The sequence below is a fragment of the Rana temporaria genome, chromosome 1, assembly GCF_905171775.1.
Source record: "Rana temporaria chromosome 1, aRanTem1.1, whole genome shotgun sequence".
Classification (NCBI taxonomy): Eukaryota; Metazoa; Chordata; class Amphibia; order Anura; family Ranidae; genus Rana; species Rana temporaria.
This window is the reverse complement of record NC_053489.1, coordinates 230,776,767-230,789,456: the sequence shown is the minus strand read 5'-3', so window position 1 is coordinate 230,789,456 and position 12,690 is coordinate 230,776,767. Positions and strand designations below refer to the sequence as shown.

The 12,690-nt window shown below is 41.1% G+C and overlaps 1 protein-coding gene across 2 annotated transcripts in view; it reads left to right on the top strand.

The window, feature by feature from the left end:
• GRK3 (G protein-coupled receptor kinase 3) overlaps nt 1–12,690 on the top strand; it is a 403,808-nt gene that overhangs the window by 236,497 nt on the left and 154,621 nt on the right. The gene's annotated exons all lie outside the window — the stretch shown is intronic.

The following is a 12,690-nucleotide window of genomic DNA, read 5'->3' as shown; positions in this document are numbered from 1 at the left end:
TGGGAGAATACCTGCTGGAGAGTACCTGCAGATTAGAAACTAAAGCTGGCCATAGACGGGTTCAACCATGTTTTGGGCAGGTTGAATGTGTACCCAAGTTGATCAATTAATCTACTTTGGTACAAACAGCCTGCCAGATTTTCAATGCGATTGTTGCCAGCGGTTTTATATCAAATAATCAGTGTGTGCTCATTCATATAAAAAAATCCGTCAATACATTTGATAATGCCTGCAGAGACTTTTTGAATCGTTCAAAGTACTTGACATTTTTATTTGCTCTTAACGAAAACCACATTCAGTAATGCAATTTCCTTCATCCCCAAAAAAATGTCATCCTGCTTTAAGTTTTCTCTTCACTAGAGTTGAAAGCAAACATTGTTTTCATCCCGCTAACATTTAAAAGAATGGAATGAGTGTCCCAAAAACATATTTTTATATTAAAGTCTACAAGTGTATGGCCAGCTGTGGCTTTTAATTGAAATGATGTATGGTATTCATTGGGAGGAATGTAGCCATGTCACCAGCTCATATCCTGGGCCTATGGATTATCTTTGCATCTTTTTCCTCTCAAATTGCTAGTTGTCTGGCTTCAAATTTCAATTCCCTGAGTCACTAAGAACCTGTTCACTATGAGCAGTTACCTGATTTTTTTCATTGTGGATAAACGCCGGTAACTTCAACGACACATAATCAATAGTTCTCTATATGCCATGTTCACACCAGAACGCAGTGCTTTACTGCGTTTCAGAGATGTGCAATATTAAGAAACATGCTTGCATGGTTCTGACTTTTCCAATCTGTAGGCATCTTGACTCATGGCCCGTACACACGATCCCAAAATCGGATGAAAAATACCACTTTCAAAGCGTCTGTCTGATAACCGGATCGTTGGTACAGAGCTTTTGAGAGACAATCACGACAGTTTATCCAATATTATCCGATTGGGTGTGCACGAAAAATGTTCTCGTATGATACCAGATCGTGCCATTTCCGTTTAATCGGTACAGTTGTCATCCGAAAATACAATACAAATACACTACAATACATTACATCACTTCAGGTTTTGTATTCTGCCGTACGAGAATTTTCGTAACTTTAGTAACCTCTCCATTTCCAATATGCAACTAACATGCAAAAAATAAAAATTGATGATTTGTCTTCAGATTTTTAGGTGGCGTGTACAAGCCATTAGACTTCCACACCTAATGCATGTTGCTTTGAGCGTTTCAGCAGTGCTTTCTGCTGTGCTTTGATCGTTTTTGGATACACTTTTTTGAAGCATTGTCTTTTTTTTTTATGCTTTTTCTTTTTTTAAATAATGCAAAACACATCAAAAACGCTCTACAAACGCACTTCATGCTGTTCTGCAGCGTCTCTATTGAAGTCTATTAAACCAAAGTCTATTGAACCAAAAAAGCAGCGTTTTGCATTTTAAAAAGTCCCTGGCCCTTTCCAAAAACACAGAGGCACAAAAATGCATTGATGTGAACTTGTTCCATAGGAACCCATGTTAAAAAAAAAAAAACATGGCCTGCGTTTCTGCAAAAAACATGAAAAAAAACGCATTGGTGTGAATGGAGCCTTAGAAAGTATTAAAACCTTTCCTTCAGCACAACAACCAGACGGCAAGCATTTTTAAACAAAGTGGTGTTTTTTTTTCTCTGAAGTCTTGACATGTATATTTGTCAAGAAATCTTAATTCAATCCCTAGAACAGGTTGCCTTATTTAAGGTATAAATAAGGCTGGGTACAGAGGAAACCTATAATTGTCACCATTCTATGCTGTGGTGATCACATCTTACTGAAAATTTCTTGGAGCTAAAGATTGCTAATGGGAAGGACCTTGATGTGTAGCGGCTTTTTTTTTTTGTCGTAATAAAAACTATAAAGGCCACAAGGCTTCAGATGTAAGCAACAGTGTAAGGGCTCTTTCACATGGGTTCAGGTCCGCCTGCCAGTCTTTTTGGCGCACCTGAACGGGCGCTTCGTGCTCCTCTATGGAGCCGCGGATGTCAGTGGTGACATGCCCGCTGACATCCGACCCACTCCGATCCGCCAAAGTGTGACGGAGGAAAAACCTACTTTTCCATCCGTCTGGTGGATCGGATCGGGTGAACACGGACATACGGTCCGTGTTCATCTGATCCCCCCTATAGGGGAGAGCGGAGAAAAGACAGGGCGGTCCCTGCACAGTATTTTTTTACCAAAATTGCTTTTTTTGTATTAAGGTAAAAAGCCTTCTGTGTTGTTGCATGTGTCCCTCCAGCCCCCCCTTATACTTACCCCGATCCTGATCCAGTGATTTTCAGATAGCTGAGGCTCTCCCGTCTCTGTCCCTCCATGGTGCACAGATTGATAGCAGCGAGCGCCATTGGCTCCCGCTGCTGTCAGTCAAATTACATAGAAAGGTGACGGCAGAAAATAGGCAAAGTAGTCTATCAATTCTGCCCCCCCCCCCTTTTTTTGGGGGGAGGTTTTTTTTTCCGTTTTTTTGTCTGCATATAGATCTGTTTGTCCCAAGCATGTTTGAAGCCATATATTATTAACTGTCTCACTATCTCCGCTGTAAGTTTTATTCAAGCATCAACTACCCTTTCAGTAAAATAATACTTTCTTTATTCTGTGACGAGCGAGTGGGGGTGGGGCCGAGCCGCCCTGTCTGTGTTAATAGACCCAGACAAGGCAGCTCAGGAGTGAGCCTGCAAGAGTGCCTCCATGGGAAGCAGCTTCCAATGGGGGCACTCCCTGAAGGGAAGAGCCAGGAGCACCGGTGAGGCACCCCAAAATGAGGAGGATCAGGGCTGCTCTGTGGAGTACCATTGCACAGAGCAGTAAGTAAATGTTTATTATTTTAAAGGGGAAAAAAACAGAAGGTTTAATGTTACTTTAACGCAGGGAATGAACTTTAAAGTATGTTCCATTTTAGCAAAGAAGAGGTATTACAACCCATGGATAAAGGATGCTGCACACCCCTGATAATACTTGAAAAAAAGGAAATTTACCCATAGGGGCTTTGTGTTGCAGCACGGTATAAATAATGTACAAGTTGGTAAAAAGGTATACATTTATTGGAATAAATAGGGTATCAAAAAAGAGCCCCTAGACAAAAAGGGAACTCAGGATATGAGCTTTGTTAAAATCAATCCATCAACAAAAAGAGGCTTTGTGTTGCAGCACGGTACATTATTTATACCGTGCTGCAACACAAAGCCCCTAGGGGTAATTTTCCTAAGTATGTTCCATATCTTGTATGTATTGACAATTGTAAAAAAAATTAAAATAATTACCGGTATGTGCACAAATGTTATTCTTTGTTAATGACAAGTAGAAATGATAAGAGACACCTTGACAGTACTGCCCCATCTATTGCCATTTAGTCGGTGAGATATAATCAGATGCACCCAACCATCCCTGTCCAGCCACAGAAGCTTTCAACTTAAAGAGGCTTCTGGCAGCTTTTAGCCTCTCATAGAGTTTACCAGGCTCCTGAGCCTTCCACCCGCTCCTAAATGCTGGAGGCTAATCACCTACTGTGCATGGGACCTTAATTGCTTTATATACAGTGGGCAAAGAAAATAATTGCCACCCCCTTTTAAAATATTCAAGGCGCGCCGTTTTTGTTTTGTCCAGCTGTATTTACTCAGTGCAACTTATAATTTCAAGTGAAAGATCTAAAACCGACATGTCAGAAAAAAAAATCAAAATCACTGAGTTGGAAAAAGGATCACCCCCTTGTGTCAGTATTTTGTTGAACCACCTTTTTCTTTAATTACAGCCTGTTGGGATATGTCTCTACTAACTTTGCACATCTAGACTGTGCAGTATTTGCCCACTATTATTTGCAGAACTGCTCAAGTTCAGTTATATTTGATGGTGACTGTTTGTGGACTGCAGTCTTCAAATCAATCCACAGATTTTCAATGGGGCTCAAGTCTGGTCTCTGACTAAGCCACACAAGGACATTCACCCTTTTCTCCTTAAACCACTGTGTGGTCATGTTTGCTGTGTGCTTTGGGTCATTGTGATGTTGGGAGGTAAACCTTCTTCCCATTGACAACCTTCTGACGGAGTGCAGCAGATTTTCCTCAAGAATTTGATGGTATTTTACCCCATCTGTTTTTCTTCTGTCCTTACCAGTGCTCTAGTCGCTACTGCAGAGAAACGCCCCCATAACAGGATATTGCGACCTCCATGTAGGAATGGTGTTATTTGGATGGTGAGCTGTATTGGATTTCTGGCAAACATACTGTATCATTTGGTGTTGAGGCCAAATAATTCAGTTTTAGTATCGGACCATAACACCTTTTTCCATGTGGCCTTAGAATCTTCTAAGTGTTTTGGTAAAGCTCAGTTGTGACTGCATGTGGCCTTTCTGGAGTATTGGCTTTTTTCTTGCAACTCTCCCATACAAGCCATATTTTTGGAGAATTTGATATTGTTGTCACATGAACATAGTGACCACTCTTTGTCATAAATTTCTGCAACTGCTTCACAGTTGATGTAGACCTCTCGGTAGCCTCTCTGATCAGTTTCCTCCCCCAGGAAGGGACTGTGTTGTATCAAATACCTTCCACTTCTTAATATTAGACTTCAATGTGCTTCTTGGCATTGAATACAGCCTTTAAATTTTTGTTGCGTCCATCTCTTGACTTTTGTCTGTCCACAACTTTATCCTTGAGATCTTTTGACTGAGCCTTGCCACCCATGGTTGAGTGTTTTTCTTCAGTTGCACTACCAGGGACTGAAATTCTCCAGGAAATCTTTTTTTGCATATTTTTATTTATTTTAGGGTTATACATGTCACAGTATAAACACAATAACAGATTTGCAAAGAGGAATACAGGGCCGAAACAACTCAGATTAAAAGCAAAATAACAGTCTTGTACAATGGAGTAGGAGCCAACAGGTGGTACAAAAGGGTTGCATCAAGGAAAGCTCCTTTCGTGCAACGCTTGTGTAATCTTGAGGTCTATGGACCTTAAGATGCATCAAAGTCAGACCAAAGTAGTGCAGGAACTACTTTGAAGTCACACGGATATGAACCATACTCATTGGAACTCATGGGATACGACTTGGCAACTTTGCAGTCCCAAGTCGCACATGTGTGAATGGGGCCTATAAGTCAAATGGTTTTGTGTGCCGTTGAGAAGGCATTTTGCTACACCGGATTGAGTTTACAAGTCATTTTTAGGAGGTGGTGTCCCTTTTGTCAACTCGGTAATACTGTGGATCATTTTGTGTTGGTGTTTTTTCTTGTCACTTGAATGTTATAAGTTGCACTAGTTAACTCTTGGTGAATAACCAACTGCATCATTTGGTGTAATGTCAAATCTGCCAAAAGTTCAGCTTTGGATATGTTAAAGCTTCAGCTCCCAAATACATGGTATTTTAATTTCTTTTTATTTGCATCTGATTAACATTTTTTATAACATTTTATCTGACTGGTCAGCTGAATTTACCACATGCACATTGTGTTATCTATTTTGTAGTACTCTGTAGATAAATAATTTCACAAACATTATTTTTGTAGGTTTTCTCATGTTAGAATACCACTACCTTCTGGCTGCCGTTAACAGCGATGTCCTATGACGTGTCCGTTGGGGAGTACAGAAAAGGCAGTCATGTGAGGTGGTAATAAAATACCAGCTCATAACAAACAGGGGATTTTTATTAAAATACAGTGCCTTGAAAAAGTATTCATGCCGCTTGAAATTTTCCACATTTTGTCATGCTACAACCAAAAACATAAATGTATTGTATTGGGATTTTATGTGATAGACTGCTCCGATGTACATTTCGCCGTACTCTAGCGTTTTCAGGAAGTCAAGGTAAAACATAGAAACTAGGGTGAATTATTCAAATGCTGTTACCTGCTTATTTATAGGTGCATATTTTATGCAGGATCTTCTGCTAGCTCACTTAACAAGAACAAGTATTCTATACAGAAAATGCACAAATATATGCCCATGTGAATGGAACTTTAACAGCTGGCACTAAAACCGAGTGAGTGAGGAGGATAGTGTATTTGTTGCATGTGTGCTATTTAGATCATGACTGCAGTCATAAATCTTCAGTGTGGGTGGATTTTGTGCAAGGAGATAGATACTAAAACTAATAAAAAGAAAATGCTACAATCACCTTCTGTTCTCATAGAATTCTAACAGTAGGAATGAGTCTTGGATGATGGAGAAAGCCCGACCACTGTTATGGCTGGGAAATAGATTGATAAAGTTCAGGGAAGATTCATACTCCATGTGGTTAGGCACTTTGACTTCATTGCATTTTCTCACAATGCCCTTTGACACAAGTTTAATTGGGGAAAATTATCTTGTGTACTTTGACATAGCTGCCAAATAAACATCGGAGAACCCCAAGAGGGAAATTGTCAGAATCCGAAAAGAACAGAATGCATTCTTTGTGAAGTTGGGTTCCAAAATGAATATCAGAAATTCTTAAATGCTTTGGGGAGTACGATTTATCCTTCTTTTTTTTTTTTTTTTTTTTTACTGCTTTCAACTTCTTGTTGCTCTACTTGAAAAAAAAAAAAGTTGTTGTTTGCCCTTGTTCGTAGCATGATTATTGTATCCTGCTGATTCCTTGCATCCCTCCCCCAGCTTATATACAGGCTTTATTCCCTGATGTTGGGTTTGGGCATCTTTTGTAGTCTGTGTTTTAGAGCATTGGTTCTCCACCACTGACCTGTAGTCCACTCTCAGGCCATGGCCTCCAGCCATCTGCAGATTCCCTAACCTCCCTCTGTGCCACCCAACCTCCCATAGTGGCCTGCAGTGCCCCTAAACCTCCCAGAGTGCTCCCTGCCCCCCTGAGATCCTTTTTCCACAATGCCCCTGATCTTCCCTTATTGGCACCCAGTCCCCTGCAGTGCCCCCTAGCTTGCTGCCCAGCCGGCCCCCTATAGTGTCCTCAGTCTCTGATAGCATCCTGCAGTGCCCCCTAGTCTTCTAAAGTGCCCCTGCAAACAGCCTCTTAGAGAGATCCCATCCCCTACAGTTGCCCAAAGCTACCTCCTGAAATGTCATTCATTTCAAGGCCACTATACCTGCTATAGAGTCCCCTGACCCCCTATACCCCCCCACAGTGACACCCAGACCTATACAGAGCTTTTCAACATTTCAACCCATATTTTATATTCCCATACTTGTGTGAGTCTAAACTTTTCTTTCTTTCTTTTTTAACACTGTTTGGGGAAAATAAGGTTTTGGAAGAATTTACTGGGTCCTGGTCTCATTGGAAAGCAATGTTCTAGAGTGATTATGTGACAGTGCTTACTGATTTCTGTGATGTCAGCGGAGAGCGGACTTCAGACCGCTCTCTGCTGAAAACAGGTCACATGAGTGCAAAACTAATTTCACTCCTGTGACCCAGAGGAGATGCACAGCCTAAAAATAATGTTAATTTGGAGAATGAAGTTCTGCTTTAAATATGTGAAATGGTGCTGAGACCAGAGCTTCCAACTGAAGAATAAGACATTTAAATGTGTATGTGTATAGAGGTGACACAATAGGAAGGGATTAGGAGGTAATGCTTCCTTAAACACTTCTATACCAGGCAAATTCAGGCATTCCTCTTTTACATGTAAAAATCATAGTTTTATTGCTAGAAAATTACTACAAACTCCCATACATACATTATCTATAGATGTATAACTATCTATAGAGGGAGAGAGATGGAGGGAGAGAGAGATAGATATTAGCAGAGACCCTAGAGAATAAAATGGCATTTGTGCTGCAATTTTTGCAATTTTTGGGGAAAAATTACACTTTTAATGAACTAAAACAAAGCACAATAATTACCGCAATTTTTTTTGTATAATGTGAAAGATGATGTTAAGCCGAGTAAATAGATACCTAACATGTCACGCTTTAATATTGCGTACAATTGAATGATACCAAACTTACTACTTAATCTCCTTAAGCCCTGTACACACGGCCCGGATTCTCGTCAGGAAAAAAATGTGTTTTTCCTGACGAGATTCCTGGTAAGATTCTCTTGCAAGCCAAGTGCACACATGTGCGATTCAAAAGAACCGCCATTCTTTTGAATGGCACGAACGCGGTGACGTCACCGACTACGACGAGCATGCACTCGTCGCATTCGATGCCATCGCCGCAATCTTGCTTCACCCTACCTATGCCTCGGAAGCTACCACGCATGCGTCAAAGTCATTTTGGGCATGCACGGGTTTCCATGGAGACAGGTAAGTATACACACGCTCGGGTTTCTCGGCAGGAAAACACTGCCGAGAATCTCACGACGAGAAAATAGAGAGCAGGTTCTAGATTCTGGGCAGTTTTCTTTACGAGAAACCTGAAAGCCTCGTACACACGCACAGTTTACTCGGTTTACACCGAGCGTGTGTACGAGGCTTCTGGTTACCACTTTAGAGTTACAGAGGATGTCTTGTGTTAAAATTATTGCTCTCACTTTAATGTTTGCGGCAATTACTCACATATATGGTGTGAACGCAGTTTAAACCGTATTTATCGTGGTATAACGCACTCCCGCGTATACCGCGCACCCCTAAAGTTGCCCCCGAAATTCCTGTAAAATAAAAAGTTATATGATTTTATTACTTACAGTTTTGGTGTCTTCCCAGCGTCCATCGTCCGGTCCGGCGTCCGTCTGCGTCCTCGATGGTGTCCTCCCGGCTTCTCCAGCGCGCACCTCAAGTCGAGTCCCCGCTTCCCGCGCTCAGTTCGAACGCCTCCGCCGACATATACCGAGTGCAGTACACTCGGGTACATTCGGCAAGGCTCGGCTTCGCTCACGCTCTGTGACGTTTATGCGTGAGCACGAGCGAAGCCGAGACTAGCTGAATGTACCCGAGTGTACTGCACTCGGTATATGTCGGCGCAGGATTTCAAACTGAGCGCGGGAAGCGGCTATCGGCGTATATCGCGCACCCACGATTTCCCCCTTATTTTAAGGGGAAAATAGTACGCGATATACGCCGATAAATACGGTATGCGGACGCAACCTATTTATGTGTTCACGTCTGTGAATTATTACACTGTCCTTTTTAATTTTTTCAAATCACTTTTATTCCTATTAAAAAACGTAAACATCCTTTGTTATAGGATTAAGGCATGACAGGTCCTCTTTATGGAGACATCTGGGGTCAATGAGACCCCAGATATCTAATGGAACCTTAAAAGCATGAGATAATAAAATAATATCGATCTCTGCTTTCCAGGACAAAAAACGGGCAGTGCTTACATCTGTTATGCAACAGTGGGTCAGACAGGCTTATGGTCTCAAAGACCTGGATCGATGCAGCAGGGTTTCACTAGTTGCCCAAACGGTCTGGAGAGGTTCTGCAAAGGTAGGTCCAGAAGACTGGAATATGGAAGCGATACTCCTTCCACTAGCAAGTGGGTGTTGGAATGAATCCGTGTGGACTCCAAATGTGACAGGAACAAAAGAAAAAGATTCTCCAAATGGTGCAGGTCATAAAAAAACAATGACAGTTTATTGAAATAAAATTGTCATACAGGAAATGACACAAATAATTAATAAAAGTGATCACATGAACAAATATAAAAGCAGTATGGGGTTGCATAACAGATGAGTCCATCAATTGTGGTAAGAGTTCCTCTCCTTTTTTCTGTATGAAGTATTCGTGATTTCAACAGTCAACTTATTATTCCTGCATTTTGGGAAGAATCAATTGACCTTGTGTTTATTTTATATGGACCTTCAGAGCCGGTTCACACTGGGGCGACCTGGGATCCAACTTTAAGTCTCCCCATGTTGCCTTAAGTTGCACGGTCGAGAAAATTAATGGAAGTGAATGGGAGCCGTCTTAATGTACACTACTGAAGTCACTCCGACTTCAGAAAAGGTTCCTGTACTACTTCAATCCGACTTGTAGGCAACTTCTACCCATTGATTTCAATGGAAGTCGCCTCAGAAGTCGGATCACTGTCTTAACTGAAGCAACAATACAGGAAGATAACATACATTTCTCAGGCAAACCCCTCCCTCCCACAGAGCTGATTGTTGTTTGATTGGCCACTGGAAAGCCTCCTGTCCTGGAGGCGACTTGAAGTTGCCTTGTACTGACCTGGAAGCAACTTGAAGTTGCCTTGTAAGTTGCCCGATGATTCATGCTCAAGTTGTGTCCAAGTTGCCTCCCAAAGTCATGCTGGAAGTCGTGTTGCCCCTGTGTGAATGGGCTCTTACATCACTTTATTTACCCTTTTGCTTTATAAATATTATTCATTATATTTTTACCAATTTTTTGGTTATCACCTTGTGGTATTTCTAATAAGTGTACCATTTATGATTGCTTAGCGCTGCACTATTTATTGTTATTCCTGTTTGACTTTGTTAGAGTGATGGCAGCTTTTTTTTTTTCACATTTGGGTTCTAGCGCAGTTTTTTCTTTATATTTAGTGCTTACATCTGCCAGTGCAGAAAGTGATGTCATGGCATCGCTTCCGACCTCCCAGGGTCATAGAGATGGCCGGGAACCATGCGATCCACGGCCAGCTCTATGGTAATTCAGTGCCACCACCGGATCGGCAACCTGGCTTTTCCAATTGCACGGGAGAGCCCAGAAATGCACCAGAGGGTCGCTAGGATGGTTCTCCGGCTGAAAATAATGTTTTATATATATCACCACCACTGGTAAGTGGCTCTTGCCATGAGATTTCATCTGGTTAACCTGTATGCTAATGTGGCTGGCAGATGAGTTTTTATAGCTGTGGAGCAAGATCCAATGGGATACTGATGCTGGGAATACATTTCCAATCATTCCCTGCTCTTAAATATACCCTTAAGACTTCTATTAAGAGAATATGCATGTAAATACGCAGTGATTGTCAAGTCTTGAAGTGATTAATGAAAAGAATGTGTTTTTTAGAAAAGTTGTCATGTTTGGGAAACACATTTTAAGAAATACTTTTATTTACAAAACGTGATGCATAGATGGAAATCTCAAAAATAGTTTTTATGGAGGAAGTAGCATTTCTCCTGCCATGTGTGATCATTTTCATCTTTTCACCCTTGTGTTCCCATCATGTTCACTAAACAGCCTGGGGAACCTACATGATCGCGTTGGTGTATCCCACAGATCTGGCCTGCCTAACAAACATGCAGTCAAGAGTACAGAATAGATGGGCAGTCATTGGTTCAGGAGAACATCTGATTGGCTTTTGTTGCCATCTTTGATCTCTCCTCCAGTTTTATAAATCTTTGTGAAAGGTTTCTTTAGTAACAATGTATAAAGATTGGGTGCAGGAACCCATAGCAACATTTTCACCAGTTTGGCTTCTAGCAGTGTGCATTGTGAGAAATCAAGTCGTTATCTGTGGGTCAAGCTTGCCATATACACTTGTAGAATTTCATTACATTTTCTAATGGTTAGAGGGGTCTTGTATGTTTTCATCCACATCATTCTGCTAATTACATTTATGTTAAAAGCAAACACAATTTTGAAGTACCTTCGAATGACTTGTCAAATCATTGAATGTGCTGGGAATTTTCTAACAGATGTTTGTATGAGCATTTGTACAAAGTTTAAAAAAAAATCAACTACTGTATGGCCAGCTTAAAGCGTTACTAAACCCACTACAGTAAAATCAGTCTGTATATACAGTAAAGCATGCTTGTTATGCTCACTGTGGAGCCTAAGGAGTTAACCCTCTGCATTGTGTAAAAAGGCTGTATGATCCTGTGTGCAGATCCTTGCCTTCTTACATTATACCCCAAAACATGCCCAGTTAAATGGAGTCAGGCTGCACATGCTCCGTTTGGTGTGTATCGATATATATATATATATTTTTTGGGGAGAGTACATGTAATCAGCACAGGGTCAGTCAGCACCGTCCAGACAGAGGGACAGGAGTCCTGCATCCTGATTGGACAGCCAAAACTGACAAATGTTCTAATCCCTCTCCACTCTATCCAAAGCTAAAAAAAAAAAGTTTTGCCTTTTAGGTGTACTTTAAAAGTTCCCTACAAGCAAACCTTTAAACCTGAACGCCAGACAAGTATAAAAAGATTTAGTTCAGTTTTCAGTCATTAGGTAATCATTATACCTATAGTTGCTTTTTAGTAACATTCATTTCTTAATGTGTTTAGATATCCACCTTCTGTAATCCCTAGGCAGAAGGGTTCCTAAGAAAAAATAAGGTCAACAGTATCAGCCTCTCTTGCTGTTGATGTAACAAAATAACCATGCTTCCAGAAAGGGAAAGCAGATTGATGACTTGATCCGTGTGCTTGCTTCTCCTTTAATATCCATTGAGTAGGGACACGGTAAGGAGGTGATCTGCCATCTAGATAAAGGAAGGCCCGTAGACGTGTTGTATATGGATTTTGCAAAAGCAGTTTAACAAGACAAGTGGCCACTCATTAAAATGAGAAGAAATTAGATTTAACCTTAAACTGCGTGGAGGGTTCTTTATTGTAAGAGCGGCAAGGATGTGGAATTTCCTTCCACAGATGGTGGTTTCAGCGAGGAGCATCGATGGTTCCAAAAAACTTTTAGATATGCACCTGAACGACCACAACATGTAAGGATATACAAGGTAATACTGACATATAATCACACGCATAGGTTGAACTTGATGGGACTTGTGTCTTTTTTCAACTCACCAACTATGTAACTATGATGCTGCCACCACCATGTTTCATGGTGGATATGGTACGTTCAGGCAGATGTGC